We start from the raw sequence: 12,985 nt of genomic DNA, 5'->3' as shown, positions 1-12,985 counted from the left end.
GCACAGGACCTAAGTCTCAATGCTTCCCTGAAGCTTCTGAAGATCTGCAGTGGTATCGTCCCTACTGTATTTTCTTCCATAGCTTTAAAGCAGAGTTCTGTTTTTCAGACAGCCAGACTGAACTTGTACCTGTGTGAATGGGAGAGATTCCACTAGTTGCGTGATCCTACCAGCACGTACAATTTTACACAAACACTAATCTTCGTTTGGGAAAACGAAAACAGAACAAAACCCAACACTGCAATTTTTCTAGATATTGTATCTAAAAACTTGAAGTTCACAAGAAAGCTGCAGATAAATAGACAGATAATATTAAATTGTCAAATCTTCTTGTGGCTGAGGTGAACTGCATTTAAAAATGAAGCATTGAATTTAGGTGTCACTATTCCATAAAATCTGCAACTGAAAAGATGGACAATTTGCTCTTAAGTCCTTTGAGTGTTGGTGGTCAGGACAGCAGCTCTGTCCCTACAACATGTTCTGCTTGGCATACTGGCAACAATCTGTATCTACATTATTGTATTCTTTTATATATTCCATTGCAAAAAGGTGTTACTTCCCTCCCACAAGGACAGTGGTACATCAGTGTCATAAAGCAAACAAACAAACAACAAAAAAAAAACCCAAAAAACCAAAAAAATACCCAAAAAGCACCCCACCAAAAGTAAACAACAAAACAACAGAAAAAACAACCAAAATCAGAGCCAAAACAAAAAACAAAACATGAAGAAACAGAAAAAATATGCATTCCATTTTGGGAAAAATAATACAGAACATTTTTAATCTTCCTTAACATTACAGAAAAAGTAAACAGAGAATAAGAAAATACTGTTTTCTCTTACAGTGACATCTGGTTTAAAACCACCTTTAAATATCATCTCTGGCACCTGTTCTGTTTCTTTACCTGAAAGGCAATAATTTGCCTTACTGTGCATCCAGTAATGGCACTGTTAGCTAGGAAGCACAGATTAGTAATGAGGAATATTCAGATAATTGCTCTGTAAGACATCTGTGATGAGAGAGGCCCAATGGTCCAGGCATTGCATCTTGATTCAGGTTGAACTCTCATTTTTATGCTTTATCTTCACAATTCAGTTTCAAAGTTTTAGGCTTCCAGATGACTATATGTCGTAAGTGGCTAAAATAAACTACTGAATGATACAGTCTTCTGGGCACAGAGAGAAAGGAAAAAAAATTATGTATTTATTTACATAATAAATGAAAATATTAAGGGGTTTCCTGAGGGGCTCAAGTTGTCTGAAATTACATACCTGGGAAAAGTCACAGGGAATCATTTTAAATGTTTCTGAATGCTAAAAATAAGTTTATTTATTTAATAGTTTTCTGGTGTGTCCCATTAAATTCTCTGCAAATTTTAAATAAACCCTAATGACCAACTGCAACATGCATTTATTTTTAATAGCCTTGAATAAAATGTTTCCTTTTTGACCCTATTTTCAAAATGCTCCAGATTGTTGAGCTACATTTTTAAGTTTCTTTTTATTGGTCATTTTAAAATGAGACTTTGAGGCAGAACTCTCTAATTGTGTGGCCTCAAATCAGATCATGGAGGCTTTTCTTATGACTTTGTGCAATAATTTGTTTATCAGCCTTGTCATAAACTGATAATTGCCATAATTGCCAGTGACAGTCTGTAAATGTCTGATCAGATTTCACAGGAAGAAGATTGCTTTGAAATATTTTTCTCAGATAATGTACTAAATCCAGCTAGATCAAGCTTCCATACTGCAGTAAAAGCATAATTCAGAACAAAGAAAATGTCACTCTGCTTGTGCCCTGTGATTTGTCTGTTAGTTCATGATGGGACAGTGAAATAGCATAGGCTTGTATCAAAATTGTTAAGACATGTCAGTATCTCACTGAGAAAGACATATTATTTAAATTGTCGTAGAAGAGTTTACTTGTGCACCTTTTCCTTGAAGTGAAAAAATGTTAACAAAAACATTGCTAACTTCCTTCTACTTTTGCTATGCTGTCTTCTCTTTGGAAGGAGAGATTCTAAATTGGTATACATTTAGGCAAACCCTGAAATTTACAATTCTCTTTGGTTGTAGCAAAATTAAATATGAAATTTCATATAATGTTTAACACAAATATGAAACACATAAAGATTATTTCATTTAAAAAGGAAGTTTATCAAGAATAAGTTTTGAGGTTTTTCTGAATCCTACTGAAACAATGATGGAGCAAGTTATTTCTTCTCAGACACCATGATGCAAGAAGTAGTGCTACAGGACCTTTGGTCAGGTCGGGTTATGGTGAAGGCATCACAAGAAAGCCTCTCTTAGCAGGTTACCTCATCAGTATTCACATATAAAATAATCGCAATTAACTGATGACTCCTTCCTTAAATCAGAATTCAGGAATCCATTCCTTGCCCAGACTTCAAAGTTTGTTTCAGTGTCTCTCACAGGGCTCTGAAATCTGATGGGAAACTAGAAGTGCATTCAGTGAAGCCCTGTAAGTGTGTTTCCATAGTGGGCTGTGGAATGATGATAAATTCTAGAAGCTGGTCATGGCTATCCCTGGGTTCTTATCATAAGCTGCTTTAAAACATGTTCTACAGCCTTTCTAAGCAGAAAGGAATCACTGAACTCCAGTGGGAAAGTAAGAGAAGTCAAATCTAGTAATGTTTAAGCTGTATGTAGCTACAATTGAAATTCAGTAGAAGTTCTTTTCCCCTTAGGGATATCACTTCCTCATTTGAGTTATAAGGAGGCCTGAGGGGATATCTCATTTCAGCAAACAGAAAATCAAGCAGAAAGATATAACTCTTAGCTTTTTTTTCCAGCATACTACTTAGTACATTCTTAAGATGGAGCAAAAAGAGAACCTTGCAATTTGTTTTGTGGAAAAAATAAGGTTTTTCCAAGGTGAACTTTATGCTCAAAGTAAAGTTAATTCAATACTTGCATCGATTGTTCATCCAGAAAGTATTGATGGAATGACTGAGTCAATCATCCTTTCAGTAAAGTGACAAATAATTGGACTAAAATATGTTAGTCACTTACTTAAATGTTCTTTCCTGGCTCGTAGCATTACATCAGAAAATGCAAACTCTCTTGTCAGTTCCTGATTTTGGCTGGAATGGACCAGGAAGATCGCGACTGAAATAGGGAAGGTTTCCATTTGTGTTTCTGGTATTATCTGTTAGCTAGATCAGGAACACCACCTCCAAAAGGTTTTTTATTGCTAGCTTTATTAAATGACTTGGGTTAAAATTTCTGAGATGTTTCTCTGTGACAGGGAGTTCTCAACATCTCTCATGCACTTCAGAGTGTTTGCTTACTCGGTTTGCTTTACCTTGGCCTATTTCAGTCTTTTTTCAGTTTGTTTTTTAACATGAGTCACTAAATGTTGAAAAATTATTAATGACCTTGGCAAATATTAATTAAAGATGGTTTAATGACTCTAAGGAAAAGAAGACCTTGGCCAATTTCTTTGCGTCCAGATGAAATTGTAAATGAAGAAGACCAGTGTGTATTGGTGAGGACTGGGAGAATCACATGAGAAATGTGAGCCACAGATAAGGTTGACTGAAATTTGATAGAAAACATACAAAACCATTTCAGAAAATCCATTCTATCGTTATTTTGTTTCACTAGTGATTCTCAAAGGAAATATTTAAATTACTAACTAGAAGGATCTATCCTAGTTTTACTAAAATATTTATTCCAGGTTTGAGTAGGTAAACATGAAAACATGATTCTGAACATGAGGTGAGGAGGGAATAAGGCATTTCTGGGTCCAGAGAAAGGACAGCTGTACCATCAGAGGCTTAGAGCAAAAGGAATCTGGCTAGAGAGGAGTGAGAAGTTTTACAGAATCTGAAATGAAGCATAATCCAGTCATGAAAATCCAGAAAGCTCTCTGAGACAGAAAGAGTTTTAAATGCCAGCAGAAGGATGACATAACAGTTGAGAAAGTTAGGAAGGAAGGATTCATGTGGGAGAGCTTAAGAGAGATTTTAGCCAAGTAGAGCTTCAGCTGACAGCAAATTTATGCAAAATACTTCCAGAAGGCAGACAAGATGGTTTTGGACACAATTCAGCTACTAGTTGATCTCATAGATAGTTCTCATTTGGAGATATTAACATGAAACAATGTCAGACAAGTATTGGTTCAAGGACAGTGGCCCATGAAACAGCTAGAGAAAATACAATGGAAGTAAAAAAGATCTTAAAAAAACCCCTAAAATAAAAAGGAGAAAAACTGAAAGAAAAGGCAAGACCAGAGTTCAGAAAACTCGCTCTGTTGGTAGCAAACAAGAGGTATGACACACAAAGGTATAATGGCAAATGGCAGAGATCTCCAGATAGTGCATGCTAAAAAGGAAGGACAAAAACGATGGTACTGTAAAATGCAAACATGGTAAACCTTAACTAAGACTCCAAAATATTTTAAATCACATCCTTTCCTATGTAGCATAATTGTAAATACACAAAATGTTGTACAGCTTGAATTCAATGAACTAAGTGCACACACAATATCAGTTTGTACAATCTCCAATAGATATTCCAGATTTTCATCTCTTTTTTGAAATGTCATTACTACATAACTGTAGGCCAGTCATGCTGAAATAAGTACTCTAGGGAAATACACAAACACACTTAGTCACATTTGCATCCTTATGCTGATAATCTCATTTTTCTGAACTGGAGTAAAAGGATAAAACCACCACAGATTTAACAGGTCCATTCACTGCATTATCAAAGCAGTTTGGAAATAAACTTTTGACAATGGTGAGAGTTTATAAAAATAGGTTTAATGCAAGTCATGTGATGTCATATGAAGTCATAAAGAGCAACAGCTACTTGCTGTTGATGATGATGGAGGATGAAAATAGGAATTCTCTGTGTAGTCCTAAATGTGTATAGGAATAAGATTTTATGTTATGACTCAGTTTGGGTTTGCTTCTTTAGCCAAACACTTGGAGTCAAGCTACATGATGATAAATGAGAAATAAATGAATGCTGTTTGACTGCCAAAATGGTACCTTTGTTTCTCTTTTTAGACTGCTATTTTGTTCTTTCAGTTGTGCTTTCTGTTGCATATATAATGGATTTGCAGAAACAGTTGACAAATAACTTCAGGATTTGATGGGAGCAGCAGGTGCCTATTTTTCTGGTCTGCATAAATCTTTTTCTCAGGAAAACTCCACACTTCAAGAAATAACTAGCACTGCATGTCACAGTGGACCACAAAACCTGAGTAGAAATTATCACAGAATTAACAATGGCTTTTCCTGAGCATGTCTGAAAGCTCAATCAATTTACAATTCTCTTTGGTTATAGCAAAAACTATAGGCAACTTAACCACTGTCTTCCCTTGTGGCCAGGTTTTTTTCTGCACAAGCAGTTTTCCATTTTCTGTTTTTCCTACCTGGCTTGTTTTTGTATGAAATCTCCTCAAATCTCTAGCAAGAATTTTTTTTCCAAATCTTTCCTCCCTTGGCTGTTGCTGACTGCCAATCTGTTTTACTCCTTTCATTATTCGGAATAGCTGAATTTCTGCAAACAATACAGAAATGGCCACAGGAACTCATGAAATTGCCATTATGTCTGAATAAAGACTTGTTTAGGATCTCTTGTAGATGGATGCACATTGAAACACTCCTTGGTAGTAAACAAAATAGTTGACATAAGAACTGAAGTTACATTTTCAAATTCACTCTTTAGGCTTCCAAAATAAATAAAAATAATATTTTAAAGACACATGCTGTCAATTCAGAAATGTATATATATACATGTACAGGGAAATATGTTTTTGTACACATGGAGTAGATATATATGTACATGGAGGTGAGGAATAAAGGTAATCCCTTGTTACATACTTTTTCAATTGACTTAATGCAGAAGAAAATATATACATTACTGTTAACAGGGGCCAAGATTCACCTCATTCTAAGACGAAAAATTCAAATGAAAATAAAGATTTATTTTTATTAACTCATGTTAATATTTAGAGGCCAACATGATTCTCTTCTTTGGGCATTCACCCTTGTAAGGCTTCCTTTAACATATGAATGCATCAGTTTAATTGTACATTAAACTGTACAATTGTTTCACTTTAGGCTGCTGCAATTGATGTTAGTAAAATAATCTAAAATAACAGTTGTACTCAATTACAAACAGTTGTCATGAGCTCTGATATTCTTTACTACACACTGTACTTCTCTTATTACTAAATAGAGCAAAGCTTGTCGATGATCCCCTTCTGTGCCACAATGCAAAGGTTAAGTAAACAAAACTTACTTGCTTATCGTGTTGGCTAAGAAGCTGTTAGCCAAATGAACATAACAAAAAATTATGGCACAGATCAGGATAAACTAAAAGTGCTAATGTATTCCCCTCATGAGACTGCACAATTTTCTAATATTCTAATCACCTGTGATTCTTTTAAGTTCTTGGGGGACTTCCTCCATCACTTTCCTTGTCCTGTATTATTCATCCCATTGTCTCATCCTGGGATAATTGTATGTGCATGAACAGCAAACATGTCATATTTGCTGTGGTTGCCAAATAATCACAGGGAAAAATTCCCATACCCAAATTCCATCTCCTCCTCCTTAACAAAATAAAGTTGAGCACAAAGGAGTAAGGTTGGAAGGCTGATTTTGTGATGTGCTCTCTCTCACACTATGAATCATCCATCAGCTGTCATCCATCTTGGGGAATTTAATGCTATGCCCTTTACTTTTATATACATCTATAGGTCACCAAATAGAAGCTGGACCTAACCTTATAGCAATAAGTGCCCTTCTAAAGGGCACTGGTGATTGTCCAGCACTGAAACCACCACAGTGTGTTTATTGAAACTAAAACACAAAGAAAAATCTCCAGCAAAACCAGCAAAAAAATTCCAGAATTACAGAAGCAGGTGATGCTATGCCAATACAGGATATGTCTTATACCCTAACATTAAATTCAAATTTATAATATAATTATATATTTTAATTATAATTAAAAGATATGGGGATTATTACATATAGTTTCAAAGAGAAAGCCTATGATGTGAGAAAACGTTATAGATGTTTGTTGAAAGAATGTTTTCACTAGTATGAACTTGACAGGGAGGCACAAAGGACATCATGAACTTCCATTACTAGGACTCAAAAGTCTGGAAACACAGTCTAATCTGACATATCAGGACAACTCAGGGCAGCCTGACTAGAGAAAAATAGGAAATTTTGCATGTCCATATGTGTGTGAGAGAGGGATCACAACTACCTTAACTTTTATAAAGTTCCTTGAAGTACAAGCTTCTGGCACCCAGTTACCAGCCAAGGGTTTCTCACAAATAAAGCAGCCTAAAGAAGCCTCTTTTATTTCCCTACTGTAGTTGCCTGGATTCTAGAGAAGAACGTCCAGAATAAGGAAAAAATAAATAAAAAATATTATTAAGGAATAAGGAGAAGAAAACCTGATGAGTCCTTTTGATATTTTGCTGGAAAAATCAAATTAGAGTATTAATCAGTAATATATAGGAAGAAATACACCTTGTAGTGTGAGATTGTTGGATATTGCTCCTTTCAGTTTGGGAAAAAAAAATCAGCAAAAATATTTTAAAAATGGAAAGAAACATTGAAGCACAGAATAAGTACCTTATTCTGATATGTAAATTTACAAGGAGAAACAAGATGGGCTGGCCTTATGGTAGGTTTTATTGAGGTTTTATTGAGGTTAGTCTTCCAAGAGAGAGCAGGCTGGAATGGTTCATGAAGTAATGGTCACAGAAAGGGTTAGCAGAGCAGAGGCAAGCCATGTCCTGGAAATGAGAGCAAATCAATGCCAAGCTCTTATGAGCTGTATTTACAAGCACAGTCATGGTCTAAGGACAGCTGAAGGAAGTGACTGAAGAAAACATCAAATTTACTCTTTCCATTTATTAAAGACCTGCATCAGTAACGATTCAATACAGTGAACAAAAAGCTGGTACATGAGGATTCCTAGTAGCCACATGTCTGACTATGAACAGAGATGTTTTTGTTTTGAGTAACTCATATATTTGGATACATTTTCATACCATTACTTTAGTGTATCTGTAAATCTAAGGGTGTTTCATTTCTGTCTTTTAAAGCATGTAGGTACCTTAGTGTATAATGACATTTTTTGTTGGAGGAGTACATATTATCTGATAATAGTTTCCTGTTTCCTGATTTGTTTCTAATGTTTTCTGCTTTAAACAAAAATTTATAACAAAATTGAGCTTGTTTCCAATTGACATCTTGAAAAATTTCAGCCTGGAAACTTAAACTTTAAAATTTTTGGAAAATAATTATATTTCAGATAAAATATATAATTATTAATAATTAAGATATATGAATGTATCTAAATTTTTAGGGAACTAGAAATATAATTATATGCTATGAGGCATCACATTTTAACTGTTTGCAAGAGCCTAATTTTACATGCACTCTCAGCACATACACAGTTACAAATGTATGTATAGATAAGATCATTCTTAATTATTAAGATTATGAGAATAAACATTAGGAAGGTAAAGAAAGTGACACTAATTTAAACTGCTTCACAGCAGATGCCTTAGAGCACTGTTTCTGTCAACAGTTAAAAACTTCTTTTTATCCAAAGAATAAGGAAAAAAAAAGTTGATTCCATATTGGGATTCTTTGTCATACCAACATCACGTTGTTGTAGGATTAAGGGTTTTAATTCAGAAATAATTTTGAGATTAATTTCAGTGATTTCTAACACTTCGAAAAAAAAATTTCTTATATTTAGTCAGAATATATTACTCACATGATTAAATTGCTGCACTTTTTTTCTGTTGTTGTTACAGATTAATTGGTCCTCCTCCCTCTGTCTGCATTTAAGCCCTGTAATGCAAGGTTACTTCCACTCTAATTTGGAGAATTTTTTTAAATAAAAAAATAATTTTGAAATTGATTAAACAAAGAAACTGCCTGATGTACCAATTTCCTACATTTCTTAAGTAGGATTTAAGATATTATAGTTAACTAATGACCTGAAAATCAAGAAAAGAGAACCACAGGAAATTAATTAATACAGAAAACAGAGTAGGTGTAAAAAAATCCGAAAAACTAACATGTGGAAAGCATTTCAGCTGGCAACATGAAAGGTTTTTTTTAACTAATTAATAAATTTATCATTTTTTAAATAAATGTTTATTTGACTAAGCCTGAAAATATAATGAGTGGCACAAAAAATTTCATCAATGTTTTTTCCTGCTTTAACACTTCAGAGAGGAAGGTTCAGTTTTGGCTGCTATTATCATTCATACCAGCACGTCAGGTACATCTGTATGTTTCTGATGTAGACATAAAACATATGCTCAGCTTAAATAAAACTTACTCTGTTGGAGAAAACAAGAGTGATGGATTTACAGAACAGTTCCCTTAACTTAGTTCCTGAAACTATGCAGAAACATGGTTATTCACCTAAGAGGTAATTACTACCCACCAGTATGAATTTGTCAAGAGCAGCTAATGTCAGAGCAGCATAATCCTTTGATGAGATTACTGGCCTGTGAATTCCAGAAGGATGATTGCCGCATCTTGATCCCAACAGCCCTTTGGACATACTTCTATCCTGTGTTGCAGTGGGAAAGTCAGGAAGAACAGAAAAGAACAAACTGTTAATAATTCCATGCACAAACCAACATTCTCAGTGTAGTTATCAATGGTTATGTTGTCAAATCAGAAGGACAGACCTGGTGGGATGTTTGGACCATAAAATAGGGCCCATACTTGTAAAATCTCTGCATAATATTTAGCTGAAAAAGGCTTAAAAGTCTCTGAAGGATCAGATTTGAATTCAAATGACGTGGGTAAACTGGAGAAACAATGATACCAGTAAGAAATAGAAATATCACATCCAGGAAGAAAATCAAATCCATAATCTCAAATTGAGAACTAACTATCTGAACAGAATGTTACAGAATCCTAAAGTGGAGAACTACTAAGTCTGGAAATATCTTTCCAACTTAGTTGCTTTTTCCATTAAAGCCAGATGTCACTTGGTTGCTGTTAAGACAGTAATTCTATTCCAAGTTCTTTCTCATATATAAGAACAGTTTCCAACATTTTTTTATGACTTAATGCAAACTCAGGGAAAATCAGTAAGGAAGGAAATTTTTAAATTATCTGAATCAAGGAATGAGATTGTTAAGGTACCAAAGGAAAGGTAGGATAAAAGCATTAGGAAGGAAAACAGAGCAAGTACCATAAAAAAGTTAAAATATGTGAAATATTAACCAAGAAAACAGTAATTGGTAACATTCCACAGTTGTAGAACACAGTACAAGGGAAAAAAAAAAAAAGCAAAAGCAGTTTAAATTTGCTTCAATAGTTGATGTGATAAAATATTAGAAAAGATTTCTAACTGTAAGGATTGTCAAATGGGATCAAGCTAGTTTGGGAAGATGTTGAATCTCTGTGCTGAATGTTTTATGATTTTATGATAACACAGGAGAAAAACATCTGTCAGGGGCTGTTCAGTTATACTTGACCTTGACTCAGAGCAGGGCAGTAGACTAGTTTAATCTATAATCCTGAAATATTAACATCCTTGGGACAGGAAACATGCAGATGTTTCCAAAAACTGAGGGGAAAAAAGCCTATTTTAATTTTATCTGTGCAGTTCACAGAGAAACCATTTACCAGTCATAATGAAAAAGAACCTCTTTAAAAATACATGAAGGGCAAATGTGTTTTCTTTATCAGCTCCAACAATTTGGTGCACATTATAATTTCTTTCTGCTGCAGCTTCCAGGGTCCCATTGATCTTGTGACGTGGGAGGACTCCTAGGTGGGAGTCTGTTACCCTGAGCAACATGAGAGCGTTAAATCAGTTGCGCTCTGGGAAATTGAAAGTAGGCTACGTGCATTTTTGCATCTCTGCCAATAAACATATTAATGCTGCAAGTGCAGGAATTTCTACCACATTAATCTGTTAGTTTCCCCTATTAGTAATTCTTTAGTGCTACCTGTCTTCCATCTGCTTGATAAGAAGGGCAAGGGTTCTGTTTGTCATCGGCCTCATACTGAACTCTGCTCTGTTGGTCTGCTTTATTGCATACATTCATTTTAAAGTTCATAAATGAGAAATCCAATAATGTGAAACTAGAGATATCAGATGGTTTTCATTCCATTTCAGCTGAATAATTATTTTTGTATTCCTAAAACACAAAAAGCTTTCTTATTCTTAAGAATAATTTTCGGATTTATAGAGCATAGCTTGATTCATACCTACTGCTAAAATATTTTGTTCCCTCACTCTCTGTGTTAGCACATTCAGCATTAGATCTAGGAGAAATTTCTAGATATGCCTCAGTGTAGTCAAGTTGGGATTCATCTTTCCTAATTTTGCTATGTAAGAGTGAGGCTTCTAGATTGAACTTGCTCATCTAGATCCTCGCTGCGGTCAATGGATGGAGAAGCACCTTGAGCTGGTGAGTCCATCTCAACTGCAGAACTTTAAAGCAGCCTGAAACCCAGGAGTGTGTGGTTCTTGGGTAGTATTGCACATGCCCATCCTGGATGAATGAAGAGCTAAGTCTTTGGAGAGGTGATAACACAAACCAACTCAACCTAGGTGCTGTGGTAGTCTTTTTCAGGGCAGCTATTACATACTTTCCTAGAGGCAACTTGAAGAAACAAAACTACCCTGCTAGAAAATTTCCTCCTTGAAGACAAAGTTTAGGATTGGGATTTTTTTTCCCTTGCTTTCAGGTTTTTGTGCTGAAGTGATCCTGCATAAAGTCAGCCAGGTTTGAAATTGCACCTTGGATTACAAATTCTTAATGAAGCACGCTTTCTTCCCACACAAAGACTAGAAGATATTGAATTGCCGCTCAGCAGCTGGACACGGTATGGCTCCAGGCTGGCTTGCAGGAAATATTAAATGGCATCTAAATAGAAAGCTTCTGCTCAGAAATCACAGTTAGCCTTTCCACCCACTTGTTCAGAACTCTAAATCCTTTCCTGAGGGTAGGCACTGACACACTGGAGCAGGAGGCAGATTTTTCTATACTAGGTCCACATGGTGAGACTTGCCTAGAAAAAAAGACTTCACAGCTGAACCCAATATGAGCTTCAGGAATCTTGAGTGCACTCTACCTATTCTTTAAGAAAAGAGACTAACCTCCAACTCTCAGTTTAAATGGGATCAACTTCTAGTGTTATTTATATCCTTTTAACAGTAATATTTTTAGCAGGTGCTAAAAAAGAATTTACTGTATTATTTTACAGTATATTTGATAAATAGCTTTTCAATTTCTTTAACTAATGCTCTAATTTGGAAAGCATACACAGTATGAATTCTAGATAAAATGGACTATAGATCAAAATAAGCAACTTATTCTTCTGGCTTTCTCCTGCAGGAACCAGGACAATTGCTCAAGTGTGAGTGATGTACAATGGGGAGTAACATAATGTTGAGACAGGAAATTTAAGACATCATTATCTTAATTTATAAGTTACAAATCTCACTTTCCATATCTTCAGTCCTGTGAACCTGTTCTTCAGCTGTGAAATTTAAAACAACAAATGAGTATAATCAGGATCCCTGTAAACATGTTGGCTATGTTTCCTACTAAGATAATTAAACATGCTTATTTTCATATCTGATGTTGATAATTTTTCAAACTAATAGAAGTTATTTTATAATGATGAAATTTCTGTTTCATAGTGATATCTAGTCCTATTCCTCATGCTGTTATGTTCATGCAGAGTTTTGCAGTTAAATAGACCCCTCCATGAGCCTGAGACTTGTGGACCCAGCCAGTTCTGCACTGAAGGTGATTTCACAGTGGTTAGGGTAACACTCAGCTAATCAGCCTCGATGGGAGGTGAGATATATTAGGTTATGCTCATGGTCTGATAATGCCTGGGCACTAGTTTGGAGTGCAGATGGTTTAAGAATGCTTCTGTCTGAATAAGTAATGGTGACATACATTTCAGTCTGCCCAAATGAATTTTGAATGC

This window comes from Zonotrichia leucophrys, chromosome 1A (genome assembly GCF_028769735.1).
Source record: "Zonotrichia leucophrys gambelii isolate GWCS_2022_RI chromosome 1A, RI_Zleu_2.0, whole genome shotgun sequence".
Classification (NCBI taxonomy): Eukaryota; Metazoa; Chordata; class Aves; order Passeriformes; family Passerellidae; genus Zonotrichia; species Zonotrichia leucophrys.
The sequence above is the reverse complement of the archived record's forward strand: the minus strand, read 5'-3'. Positions refer to the sequence as shown.